Below are 14361 nucleotides of genomic sequence, written 5' to 3'. Positions count from 1 at the left end.
TTAAGTCTACCCCTTGATGGTCTGAGCAAGGCTTCTCTCCTGTGATGTCATTATCTCCTGTTGTAACTCATTCCCTACTCACATTTTCTTCTTCCCTCAGGCAGCTATCCTAATGTATGTAATGTGCATCTTTCCCTATGTGTTACTGTAAGATGTGTATCGTTAATATGTATGTAGGTTTCTGAAACTTTTAATTATAAAATGTTAATATTTTAATAAGTGGTATTTTTATAGATGTCATTCCAATCTTTTTTCACTCAGCTCAATGTTTTTAATCTCATCATGTTGCTAATGTATGATAATATAACCAGCTACACACACAAGATAAAAAATTAATTTAATGCCATAATTGAATTATAAAGAAGTGAAAGGAAATGAGTTTATAATAAAATATCTAATTCAATATGTAAATGCACAGGCACAAATATACTAAAAGACATAATGAAATAGGACCTTTTAAGGAAAAACTTTGGATTTAAAAGAAGAAAGGAAAGATTCTATTAATATTGTCGAAATCTTCCTTAAAATTTTTGGCATTTTGAAATGAAAGCTAAATAGATATCTATATAATTATAAACATTTTGCCTATATAAATGTTTGGTAGGGCATTTGATGGTCATATGAGTCATGAGGCTTTTTGTTATGGTGTGTGTATTTCTTGTACATCTAGCATTCCTGCCAATCCATTGCTGGTTAAACCCCTCCCCTGTCACTTTGACAAACAACAATGTCCCCATCAGTGTCCAAAATGCCTCCCGGAGATAGATCATAGACCCAAATATAAAACTTAAGACTATCACACTTTTAGAAGAAAACACAGGAGAAAAATCTTTGTGAGCTTGGCTTAGGCAAGTGCAGGCAACTGTAAATTTGCTAAAGAGTAAGGCCGGGCGCAGAGGCTCAAGCCTGTAATCCCAGCACTCTGGGAGGCTGAGGCGGGCAGATCACAAGGTCAGGAGTTCACGACCAGCCTGGCCAACATAGTGAAACCCTGTCTCTACTAAAAATACAAAACATTAGCCAGGCATGGTGGTGGGCGCCTGTAATCCCAGCTACTTGGGAGGCTGAGGCAGGAGAATCGCTTGAACCTGGAGGCGGAGGTTGCAGTGGGCCAAGATTGCACCACGGCACTCCAGCCTGGGCAACAGAGCGAGACGCCATCTCAAAAAAAGAAAAAAAAATTTGCTAAAGAGTAAGGGACACACACACACGCGCGCAAAGAGAGACAGAAATAGAGACAGACAGATGAGAGAGAGAGAAAGCACTTGCCTATATACAGGAATAAGGCAAAAATGTCCACTCTCACCACTTCTATATTATACCAGACTCCTGGCCAGGGAAATAAAACCACAAAAGAAAATGAAAATAATAAAAATTAGAAGAAAAGTAAAACTCCTCATTTGGAGACTACATGATTGTATATGTAGAAAATCCTATAGAATCTACCAAAAAAATCACCAGAATAAGTAAATTTAGCAAAGTTGCAGGATACAAAGTCAAAATAATTAATATACAACAGCAAACTGCATTTCTATGGATCAGCAATAAACAATTGGAATGTGAAATTTAAAATACCATTTGTGATAGCATTTTTAAAAACTTAAAATACTTATCTATAAGTTTAACAAGAAACATGCATAGCTTGTACACTGAAAACTACAAACTGTGGCTGAAAGATTAATAAAGATCTAGCCAAGTGGAGAGGTTTACCATGTTCATGGATTTGAAGGTTCATTATTTCTAAGTTGAATCTTAAAATATTCACTGATATGGACTTATTTATTAATTCATTTGAAAATATGTCTTAGCATCTCCTAGACACAGGGTACTGTCCTAAATGCCAGGGATACAGTGCTAAAGAAGATAAACAAATATCCCTGCCTCTATGAAGCTTACATTTTAAACAGAAATAACAACATAAAAAAGCAAAATACCAGTATGTCAGATGGCGACAAGAGGTCGGGAGGAAAACAATGAAGGGGAGCGGGATAAGGAATGCAGTGAAAGGAATGAAAATTTAGATGGGGTGGAGACACTTTAACAAAGACTTGATATAGATGTAAAAGTAAAGCTTGTAGGTAGCGGGGGAGAAAGTATTCTGGGCAAAGGGAACAACAAGTAAATTATTCTAGGTAACAAGTCTAGAATGTTGTAGGAACAACAAGGAGGGCAGTACAACTGAAATAGAATGAGCAAAGGGCAAGTAACAGGACACAGGGTCAAAGCAGCAGCAACAGGCCAATTCAGGCAGAACTTCATAAGGCCATTGTAAAGACTCTAGCTTTTATTCTGAGTAGCACATGCAGCCGTTGAAGGATTTTGAGCAGACTGATGGGACCTGCTGATTCCTGTTTTTTTTTTCTCTCTCTGAGACAAGGTCTTACTCTGTCACCCAAGCTGTAGTTCAGTGGTGCAATCATGGCTCACTGCAACCTCAACCTCCCCAACTCAAGCAATCCTCCCACCTCAGCCTCCCAAGTAGCTAGGACTACAGGCATGTGCCACCACACCCAGATTATTTTTTTTAAGTTTCTGTACAGACAAGGTCCCTCTATGTTTTTCGGGCTGGTCTTAAATTTTTGTGTTCAAGCAATTTTCCCACCTTGGCCTTCCAAAAGTGCTGAGATTACATGCATGAGCTACAGTGCCTGGCTTGATAATACTTTAGGAGGATCATTCTGACTGCCATGTTGAGAATGGCAGGTCAGCAGTAGAAGCAGTTAGGAACTGACCGCAATAATCCAGGCAAAACGTAACGGTGGCTTGGACCAAGGGAGTAGTAACAGAAGTGGTGAGAAATGCAAAGAGTCCAGATATACTCACAAGGTAGATAGGATTTCCTTTACTTAGCTGTCCTCTGGAAAGTCCCTCGCTGGCAGGCACCTGTCACCTGTAGTCCTAGAATGTTCTCTCTATAGCCTACCACATGTTTAGGGAGGGTAGCTGTTCACCCCTGCACACCAGAGATCTCAACAGCAGACCAAGCTTTGAGGAGCTAAGGAAGTTCAGGTCTAAGTGGGGAACAAATTAATCCCCTCTCTTTCCCCTCCTCTCAGTCTGACAGGCTTCCTGTTAGGAAATATAGCCCCACTACATGCTTCAGAGGATGGCAGGAGACAGCAGCCAGCATGCCATGAGGTTAGGGGTGGCGATGCTGTTTAACAACCCCTGCTTAGCTCACAAACCAGTGCTCCCAGCTCTTCCAGGCAGCACTCCTGCAAACTCCTCAGTCTCCCACCCTGGTCTCTACCAGGTGCAGCCCCTGGCCCTGGGGTCACTTTTCCACCAAAAGCAGCCACAGGTCTCAGCAAGCGAGCGCTTAGTTCTATGTTCAGGAGGCCTACACAGGCCACCAGGTATGCATGTCAGTTGCTCTCACACACATGCATACACGTGCATACAACTGTCAGGTCAACCTAGAGTGGCAGGCACATCTGGGTTTTCTGAAGTGGGTGGTAGGGATCTGGAACAACACTGCTCTGCACTCTGACAATTCTAAGCACAGACTCCTGTAAAAGCTTGGACAGAGCTACTTAAATCCCACATGCCAGCTCTGCTTAGGTTGGCAGATCATGAGACCATGACTGTGTCTGGGAAGGCAAGGGCCAAGGCCTTTGTCTGCTTTTTGGGTTACAAAAGTGGATTGGGCTGGCAGCTATAGCTATGAATAAAAGGGGAAGAGAAGGCAACAAAAGAGAGGGAGTGACTGGGGTGGAGGTAAAAATATCTTTTCCTCTAGAGGGGACTTTAGAGAAATTTCTTCTCCTGGGTCTTCCCTATACATGTGGCTTTTTCTCCTTTTCTTTTGTCTCAGCCACTGGCCATGGGGCACAGGGGCTGGAGGATGAGAGAAGCAATGTGAGAGTGAAGTCCAGGCATCTCAGGCTAAGCCCACTGCCACCCAAGCATGGAACTGAGAGCATGTGGAGCCAGATGGCTGGAAGTTGGGTAAAAGGCGAAACAAGCAACTGGAGGAGAGTTGGGGAGAGGCAACCATGAGAATAAGGTAGAGGATTTACAGGAGAATATGGCCCAGAGCCCTTGGGGATAGGCCAACACAGGACACAGCAGATGGTCCCCGAGCTGGCCTGATCCTCCCATCCCATTAAATAATGAGTCAGGATATGTGCTCAATTCCTGAGGTCCTCTCCAGTTCGGCATTCTCCAGTCCAGGAGAAGGGACTCCAGAGAGCAGGGGAACTGTCTGTGTATAGGTACATGCATGCACAGACTCTTGTTAACACACATCTACTTATATTCGGGGCCTCAGCCTGAGTAGCAAAGAACAGTGAAAAACTAGAACAGATGCTGGAGAGTATGAGGTTCAGATAGGGGATTTTAGAAGCAGAGGGGCTAAGTCCCAACTCAGAAGCTTACTATAGCTGTGTGACCTTGTGCACGTGACAACCTCCCTAGACCTCCAATCCCTTGCTGGTTGAATGGAGCAAATAATAGTGTTAACCTCTCAAAGGCCAGGAAAGAGGCCTGAGCCACTTCCACTTAGAGGCTCCTGTATACTTCACAACAAAGAATAAAAAAACTAGATTATCATAGTGTGACATATTTTAAGTGTTTAAAGAAAAATTTTAGGCCAGGAGTGGTGGCTCACACCTGGAATCCCGGCACTGTGGAAGACCAAGGCGGGCAGATCACCTGAGGTCAGGAGTTTGAGACCAGCCTGACCAATACAATGAAACCCCTATCTCTACTAAAAATACAAAAAATTAGCCAGCGTGTTGGCGGGCGCCTATAATCCCAGCTGCTTCGGAGGCTGAGGCAGGAGAATTGCTTGAACCCAGGAGGCGGAGGTTGCAGTGAGCCGAGATAGCGCCATTGTACTCCAGCCTGGGCAACAAGAGTGAAATTCCATCTCAAAAAAAAAAAAATTGGTAACAAATATACAACCTGAGCTAACAGGAAACACTAATGTCGATTTCCTGGTTTTGATGCATACTAGTTATTTAAGATATCATTGGGGGAAGCCGGGTGAAGGGAACACAGGAATTCTCTGTACTTTTTTTGTAGCTTCCTGTGAGTCAAATTATTTCCAAATAAGTTTAAAAAAATTAATAAGAACACAAAAACATTATTACATATATAATTTTATTTGAAGATAAGGTCAAAAATCTAACCTTGAAGTTTTATGTAAGGAAGATGTCATGGCAAATTTCTTCCTGTTCTTCCCTAACTTCTTCCCCTGTAAGAAGCCCGAGTTATTACAAGGATTAAATTAGATAAGATGTAAACAGATATTAGGACAGCACCAGACACAGAACCTCAATATCTGCTATTTTTAAGTTTAATTATTATTATTACCCAAAACAGCCAGAAAGGGAAACAGCATTGTAGCATTCCATTTTTGGGATGTATGCATCACAACAGAGCCATTTTAAATGATGTTCGAGATGTAAGGTTATTGGCATGGAAGGGAGCTCATAATATTTTGAGTGGGAAAAACAGTGGGTTACAAATTGGTATGGTTAGTATTCTCTGAATTCTTTTTGCAAGTTAGTATAGCAAGTGCCTTAAGAGCATAGGCTCTGGAACCAGATTGCCTATGTTCAAATCCTGGCTTGGCTACTTGCCTATGTGATCTTAAGCAAGGTAATCATTCTGGGCTTCGGCTTTCTCATCTGTACAATGGGTTTAATAATAAAACCAATCATTGAATTGTTGAGGATCAAGTGAGTCCATACATGCAAAGTGCTGGCAAATAGTAACACTCAAATGTGAGCCATTGATATTTTATTTTACATTAATATATACTCATTAGGAACATGTCTGGAAGAGCATACAAATACCTAAAGAACAGCGGCAATTATCCTGAATGATAGCATTGCAGAAGACTTTTATTTTCTTATTTTTCCTGATATTTTCAATTTTTCAAAATAAACATGGGTTTAAAAAACCCTGACATTTGCTGGGTGCGGTGGCTCACACCTATAATTCCAGCACTTTGGGAGGCCGAGTCAGGTGGATCACGAGGTCAGGAGATCAAGACCAGCCTGGCTAACACAGTGAAACCCTGTCTCTACTAAGAATACAAAAAATCAGCTGGGCATGGTGGCGCACGCTTGTAGTCCCAGCTACTTGGGAGGCTGAGGCAGGAAAATTGCTTGAACCTAGGAGGCAAAGGATGCAGTGAGCCAAGATCACACCACTGCACTCCAGCCTGGGTGACAGAATGAGACTCCATCTCAAAAAAAAAAAATCCCTGAAATTCTTAAGATTGACATTTAAAATTTTGTTTAAATACATATATTGTTTCCATAGAATGTCCAGGAGAAAACAGGAAGAAAAAAAATCTGTAACAAACATATAAAACAGTAGATCATACTCTCATCTAACGGAAGTACTTTGGGCTTTGCTAGTGTCTCAAGGTAGCTAGTTGGGTGTTTCCCTCCAGCCCATGGCTCTCAAAATACATTGCTTAATGCACCCATGCAGGTCACTAACGTACTGATGTATATTTTTAACCACACACATAATCCCAGGTCCAAATATACCTCACACGCATATGTACATATTACCAAAGAGAAGAGAATATAAATGCAAGGTAAATCTAGTCATGGAAAGTACCTTGGCAAAAGGCAGCCAAGGGCACAAAGACCTTTCTGTGGGTTCCCCATGCTAAGGTTCCTGTGTAGTTCACAACCGGCAACATTTAGACAGCGTGGACCTGTGCCCTCCTTCTCAGAGCCGTCGCCTTCCCACAGCCGCCTGCCACCTCCCTCACTGGCACTGGCCATAAGGGGGCCTTACGTCTAAGGATTGTGACAAACCAAACATCATCCAGAGGAAGTCAGAAATCCTGGTCCCCGCCTTCCCCACGGTTTGCCCAGCAGGCAGGAGGGCTGCCCCCGCCCCAGGACTCAGGCAGCCCTGTCTCCCTCCGTGGGCACAGCCCCAGGCCAGCCATTGCTGGAGAGCTGCCCCTGGTCCACTCGGCTTCGTTACACGAAAATAAAACACCAGCCTGTTCAGGGTCTGCCCAGCACATTATCGGGAGGAAGCTATAAAAGCTGCCAACACGGGTTACCTCAAGCATTTTCCTTCTCAAATGCGCCGGGAGTGAGGCACTGCCTTTCCTTCACTTCCCCGCCTTCCATCTCTTTGGAAAAGGCTTTCTGTGTCCTGCCTGTGTTTATTGACATCCCAGCTTCTTGGCCGTTCCAGCTTCACTGGAGCGATTCTCCCTCCTTGCCATTCAAAGTGGCCCCTGTTCCGACCCAGCGCCCATAACGTGCGCTTCCAGACCGCACGGCCCACTGGCTTCTCAAAGTCTGGCTCAGAAACCAAATAAAAAGCTTTTCATTTACACTCAAGTTTATGTGGAGCAGCTCAAAAGCCTTATTTTCATGTCTTACACAGCTCCCACCTGAATAAATTCATTTTAAGTGCCACTTTTCCATTTGTGGATTACAAAGCTGTGAGAAGGTCTGAGGGACAGCCCCTCAGGCTCCCTGGGATGCTACAGGGCAGGCTGGGGTGCAAGGTACCCCTGAGGGACCAAGAAGGCCGAAGGATGCCAAGACCCTGGGCAGTAAACACCACAGCCCTTGGAAGGGCAGTCCTGGGCCAAGCCCCTGTCGGAGGCAGCCGACCTTCCAGCTTGGTCAGAGTTGAAAGTGTGGTCCTTAGAGTCCTGGCTTCAAATCTCAGCTCAGCAAGTTCCTAGGTTTGTGTGCTTGGGGCATGCGACGGCCTCTAAGGCTTATTTCTCCATCCATAAAATGGAGATGACACTTTCGGGACAAGGCTATTGTATTGATTCAATGAGATGATGAAATATAAAATGCTAACTGCTGTGGATAGCTCACAGAAACCCCCAACAGACAGCATCCATTGCCACTAAGATTCATCTTTAAATGTACGAAGCACAGACTCCATGCTCCTTCCTCTTTGGACATCACCAGGAAGAGGGAAGTTGGACTGATCTAAGGATACCATACCCAGGCCTGGTCTCCCCCTCGTCCTTCCAACCTTCAGTAGCTATAATTTCAATAAACAGCTCCCATGCTAGGTGCTGGGTATATGCGAAACAGCCATAGTGCCTGGCCTCCAGAGCCCTCAGTGTGGTGGTAAAATACACAGTCCTAACACAGGGTGACTTGCTACCATGCCTGTGTGCATACCACCAGAACAGCACAAGAGGAGGAACAGCTGATCCTGCCTAGCGACATCTAGAAATAATGATTGTTGAAAACAATGATAAGGTCCTATGTGACCTGGTAGCCTCCACCCTGGCCTCATTTCCCAGTTATCCCTCCTCTCCATCTTGTACCAGATTCAGTCCCACCTGATGGCTCTGCTGGGATGCCCCCCAACATTCATTCTATCTATCTACCTGTCTGTCTGTCTAGATAGAGTCCTGCTCTGTCGCCCAGGCTGGAGTGCAGTGGTGCGATATCCGCTCACTGCAGCCTCTGCCTCCTGGCTTCAAGTGATTCTCCTGCCTCAGTCTCCCCAATAGCTGGGATTACAGGCACGCCATCACACCTGGCTAATTTTTTATTTTTAGTAGAAACAGGGTTTCATCATGTTGGCGAGGCTGGTCTCAAACTCCTGACCTCAAGTGATTCACACGCCTCGGTCTCCCAAAGTGCTGGGATTACAGGTGTGAGCTACCGCACCAGGCGTCCCCCAGCATTCTCATGATTGGCACCTCCACATCCCCAGGGTCTCTGCTTACTTGTTGTCTCCCAATAAAAGCCTTCCCAGCCCCACCAAGGACGTCTTTGTTCCCTCTCCCTGCTTTACCTTTCTTCATTCCAATAGTACAATCAAATCTACTTGCTTACATGTTTCTCATCCATCTTTCCTACTAGAGTGTGACCTCCATGAGGGTGGGGACTGTTTTCTTCATAACTATGACCTCTCAACCTAAAACGGTACTTGAATCCACAAATTAATGAGCCACAGTCAGAAGGTGGGTGCTCACTGCATGTGAAGTATTAGCCTAAGAGCTTCATGCACATCAGCATTTCATCCTCACAGCCTCTCTGGGCAGGTGCAGAGGTCATGGCAGCCAGGAGCTCACAAGGTGGGGAGACGGTGTCTCTGGAGGGCAGGTCTAGGTAAACAGGTGCTACTCTAGGGCACCTGATGTGAAAGGTTCAGTGGAGGCTGGAGGAGACACTGACAGCACCCACCCCCGCCACCAGTAACTGTGGGCCCCGCCCAAGCCCACTGCATAGGTTCCTCCAGGCAGTCCCACTAGGTCCATCTGAGCCGCTGTGCTGGCCTTTCTCTTTGGACATCACCAGCAAGAGGGAAGTTGGACCACTGTAAGGATGCCATACCTACGCCTAGCCTCTCCCTTGTCCTTCCAACCTTATATCATATTATTAAGTCCTTCCAAATTATATTTGGTGGCTATAATTTTGATACACAGCTCCCAGGGATACATCCCAGGGTGGATAAATAAAGCTAAGGGTCTCTCCCGTGTCTGAGACCTGCCCTCCAGTGTCTGCCTTCCCTAAGGGCCAAGGAGATCAAGTGGATGAGAAAGTTCCCAGCAATTCCCACGTGCCCACAGCAGCCAGCATTCACTGAATGCTCATCATACCCAGGCCCATGCCAAGGCTCTATATACATTCTCATGTCATCCTTACACTCTCTGGGTAGTTATGGCTCTCCTCTTTTATGGAGGAGGACCCAAGGATCAGAGAAGTTAAGCCACTTCCATGCTCACAGAGCTAAGAAGTGGCAGAGCCAGGATTTGAACTCCAGTGTGTTTGATTCCCAAGGTCCTGCATTACCCACTCTGTTCCAGTGCCTCAGCCCTGCTCACATAACTTCTTCCCTAGCTTGGGTCTGCTTCCCTGATCGCCCAGGATGCACAGCAGAACAGAGAGCACAGGCCCATGGACCAGACCTGGGCTCAAATCCCTGCCTCACTACTTCAAATGTGTCTGGGCAGTTGGTTACCCTCTTGGAGCTTCAATTCCATCTGCATGGGAAGGTGAAGGATACCTACTGCAGAGATGTGAGAATAACTGAGATGCGTGCCTACCAGGTACATAGCAAACACAGCACAGCCAGTGAGAGTCATCTCTGGACAAGCCTCTGCTGGCCCTGGCATTTGCTCCCAGCTAGGTCCTGCCCAGTGGCCAGCAAAGGCTGGGTCAAAGCCTCTCTCCAACTCCCAGGAGAGCTGCCCCCAGAGGACAAAATGCAGGGATTCTGCCAGGACCCTCACAGCAGGCTCCATCCCTCCACTGATAAGTGTCTCAGGATTTTCCCTCTTTGGGGGAGAGCCCCGCCTACTGAATCTGACTGGGCTCAGGCACACTCTATAGCTCCAGTTCTCCCACATATACTTTGGAGGAAAAAATGTTTTACATTTATCAGGTACCTGATAAGTGCCAAACTCATTTTAAGTACAGGAGCTTCAATCTCTACTTGCAGGTTGGCAACATCTGTGGACATATTATGGGATATATTAAAGCCTCAGTTTACTCTTCTGCAAAATGGAGATGATGATTTACCTGCTTCACTAAGTTGTGAGGATTAAATGAGATAAAGCATGTGAAATGCTCATGGCAGTGCCTGGCACACGAGAAATAATAAATGTTCGCTTTCATCATGTCTCACAGCTAAGGAAACAGACACTAGGAGAGCAACCAATCTGCCCAGCGTCTCCGGTAAGGTGATGGGCTTTGAACCGAGACCTGCCTAACACCAGACCACCTTCCGTGCTGACATTTCAACACGCCCATCCAGGGACCAGTGCTTATTTGTATTTCAATAGAAAACTATAGCACATCCTTGCAGAATATCAAATTCTAGTCCTGTTCATTGCCTTTGAGTTTTCACCTCTTGGTAAATCACATTTTACTTTTTACCTTGTTACCTACTGTGAATTGGACTGGATCTTGCCATTCTGCACATTTCACAGTTCTTACCAACTTCTCAATTTTTCTACTTTGTAAGTTTTCTCCCACCCTCCTGACGTCACTGAGAGCTAAAGGCTGACTGCCCAAATCCTCATTGCAACTCTAGGCTGTCTTATAGCTGATCTTCCCCCCAAGATCTAAAGTAGCCTTGCAAGCTGGATGACTTGACATAAACTTCAAAGGACCCATCACCACAGCAGATCATGAATCTCCCTCGTTTAAATGCCTGATGGTTAGCACCATCCAGCAAGTATCCTCTCCTGCCAGGCCCCAACAGACATTCAAGCTGGTCCTTAATGAACAAAAGGTGATCGAACAAGAAACGGACCTATATTATTCAGAGAAAAGAAGAATTTTTCTCTCCCTGAACAAGAGGAAGCACTGACAAAAACCCTTTCTTTGACCAAACTTTAGTTAGGCTCTTCTGAGCCTTCTTCTGAACCTTGGCCTTCTGTATCCCTCCTGTCCTTGCCAGGCCTGCAGAGCCCAGTCTTAGCAAGAGTCCTGCAAATTCAGTTTAGGGAGTCCCCTACCCTTGATGTCTGATAAACTGCTTCATCCCCTACCTTGGATGTATAAGTCCTTGGCCTGCCCTTAGCAAGAGTCCTTTTAAGTCTAGCGAGAATCCCATTCCCTTGATGTCTCCTCTTAGTAATTTTCCATCCACTGACCCCCTCCTCTCTGTTCCTTGGCTGTAAATCCTCAACTGTCTTGCTGCATTTAGAACTGAGCCCCATCTTTCTCCCCTATTGCAACAACCCTGTTGCAAGACTCCTGAGCAAAGTCTTCCTTACCATTTTTACAAGTGCCAGAATAATTTTTTTTATTTAACACCACTCAGGCTTGCTTCAAGTAGGAGGGCCTCCCCTGCCTGAAAATGCTCCATTCATATCCCAGTCAAATACCATCCCCAGATCTCCTCTCACAGCCATCTCCCTCTCCTCACAGCAAGCAAACATCTGACAAGGACTGCATTGCTTTCCCCACCACCACCCTGGGGATCTTCACCTCTCTCAGGTCACTGCCAGCCCCCCTACCTGCCCTGTCAGCCGTCAGCCCCCAGCTTCACGCCAGTCCATTCACATAGAGAACACGGCTATGAAAATACAGAAACGCACTTCCCATCTGGAAACGCCTCAGAGCTAAATATTATGTAGGATGTGATGGTGTGCGTCTACCAGCAAAAAAGCGAGGCTTAGAGAAACACTGAGACACGAGGAGACTGCTAGTGAGAGGCCAGTGCGTCAGCAAGAGCTAAATTTAGCAACCTAATCCTCTAACTTCATTCTTTCAGGAAAGAGAGCGGCAGGAGAAAAATGTATGAACATATTTAAATAAAAGAACCTTTGAGAGAGTGAGAAAATCCACATCCTAACTGACCTGTTGCTACTTTGCAGAAATGATCATAGAGAGGCGACATTTTGGGGACCTAGCCCTGAGGTCAGTGGTCAACAGAAGGGCTCTATCCAAGGAATCAAATTCCCTGGCAGAAGGTCCCTTCGGAGCTAGTGGCTGCATAGTACAAAGGAAGCTGCAGCAAGGGGAAGACAGTCTTAAAAACTGGAAGTTCTGGAAGAACCTGTAACACAGCTTTCAAACAGATTTTGCTTTTGAGTAGAGTGGCTGGTATAAAAACACGCATCATCTAGGCACTAAATGGCCCCAGGGAGTGTTTGAAAGATGAGGAGGAGAGACAGGAAAGTCACAGGCAATGACAAGTGGCGCATGTGAACACAGGTGTGAAGCCCAAGGTCAAGCTCAGCTCTGCCTGTGACCAGCTCTAGGGGCAGGGTGTGGGGAGTCACCCTAGTCTAGTTGCCACAGCCTAACTCATTCGTGAAACAAAGGTAATGGCCAGGTGCAGTGGCTCACGCCTGTAATCCCAACACTTTGGGAGGCCGAGGCGCATCACCTGAGGTCAGGAGTTTGAGACCAGCCTGGCCAATGTGGCAAAACCCCATCTCTACTAAAAATACACAAATTAGTCAGGCGTGGTGGCTCACATCTGTAATCCCAGCTACTCAGGAGACTGAGGCTGAGGCAGGAGAATAGCTTGAAGCTGGGAGACGGTGGTTGCAGTGAATGGAGATTGTGCCACTGCACTCCAGCCTGGGAGACAGAGTGAGACTCCATAAAAAGAGAGAGAGAGAGAGAGAAAGAGAGGAAAGAGAGAGAGAAAGAGAGAGAGGAAGAGAGGAAGAAAGAGGAAGAGAAGAAGAAAGAGAGAGAAAGAGAAAGGAGGAGGGAGGAAGGGAGGAAGGGAGGGAGGGAGGGAGGGAGGGAGGAAGGGAGGAAGGGGCCTGTCCATGCTTTAAGACATGTTTAATTCCGAAGATACTACTTATCTCTGGATTTATGTGTAGGGCAAGAGGTGGGTAGCTTAAAAAATTTTCCCCCTGGAATCAAACCTTCTGCTTTGATCCATTATTAAATTATTTCATCACACTACTAAAAATGTATTGATCCCCAAAAAGCGTTAATATTTTTATTACAAACAGTCTGTATAAATCAGTAAGAAAAATACAAGCACCCCAATAGGAAAATGAATAAAACAATTCACAAAAACATATAAATAGCTATTAATTATATGGGGGAACAAAACAACCTTACTGGTAACCAGAAAAAGAGGCATAATCAAATAAAAACAAGGCCAGGCATGGTGCCTCACACCTGTAATGCCAACACTTTGGGAAGCCAAAGTGGGAGGATTTCTTGAGGCCAGAAGTTCGAAACCAGCCTGGGCAACATAGTGAGGCCCCGTCTCTACAAAAATAAACATTTAGCCAGACATAGTGGCATGCCTGTAGTCCCAGCTCCTAAGGAGGCTGAGGCAGGAGGATAGCTTGAGCCCAGGAGTTCAAAGCTGCAGTGAGCTATGATTGTACCACTGCCCTCCAGCCTAGGCGACAGAGCAAGACCAGCATTTGGCAAAGTCCTAAAAATCCAATAATACCCAGCAAGGGCCAGGATTCAGAGAATCATGATGCCCCTCACACAACAATAGGAAGGCAAATTAGCATTCCTTTAGGGTCAGTTTGGCCAGAGCATATACAAAAATTCTTACATGGATATCCCATTGGACCCCATAATTCCACATGGACAAAGATTTATCTGTAAAGATTTAACCACAATATGATTTTATAATCCTAAAAAACTGGAAAGTCTTCTATCCAATAAAAGGAATACATCATATATGGTAGAACAGTTAAAACTGTTACATAACAATTAAAAATTAGGCTGTAAGAAAAATCTAAAGATATAGGAAGATGTTTATATTATGTGAAAAACAGATTCTGAAGCTGTACATACCAAATTTTATTTATAAGCCATCTCTCACACACATGACACATAGGCACAATGAAGTAAATACCAGGAGATAGACAAAAATATTACCAGTGTTATTTATGGGAGTTGGATAATCATGAGTTGTTTTGATTTCCTTACACATATTTTTATTTTCAAA

General features: G+C 45.1%; 1 protein-coding gene across 3 annotated transcripts in view; it reads right to left on the bottom strand.

Moving 5' to 3' along the window:
* ARHGAP26 (Rho GTPase activating protein 26) overlaps nucleotides 1–14361 on the bottom strand; it is an 899552-nt gene that overhangs the window by 833556 nt on the left and 51635 nt on the right. For 2 of the 3 annotated variants that reach the window (XM_073994505.1, XM_045394985.3), the window contains exon 1: nucleotides 11936–12088. The exons of the other annotated variant lie outside the window; for it this stretch is intronic. The gene's annotated coding sequence lies outside the window, so the exon portion shown is untranslated. Of the gene's footprint in view, nucleotides 1–11935; nucleotides 12089–14361 lie in introns of those variants that run through there. 3 annotated transcript variants of the gene reach the window in all.

The sequence above is a fragment of the Macaca fascicularis genome, chromosome 6 (genome assembly GCF_037993035.2).
Source record: "Macaca fascicularis isolate 582-1 chromosome 6, T2T-MFA8v1.1".
NCBI lineage: Eukaryota > Metazoa > Chordata > Mammalia > Primates > Cercopithecidae > Macaca > Macaca fascicularis.
The sequence above is the reverse complement of the archived record's forward strand: the minus strand, read 5'-3'. Positions and strand labels throughout refer to the sequence as shown.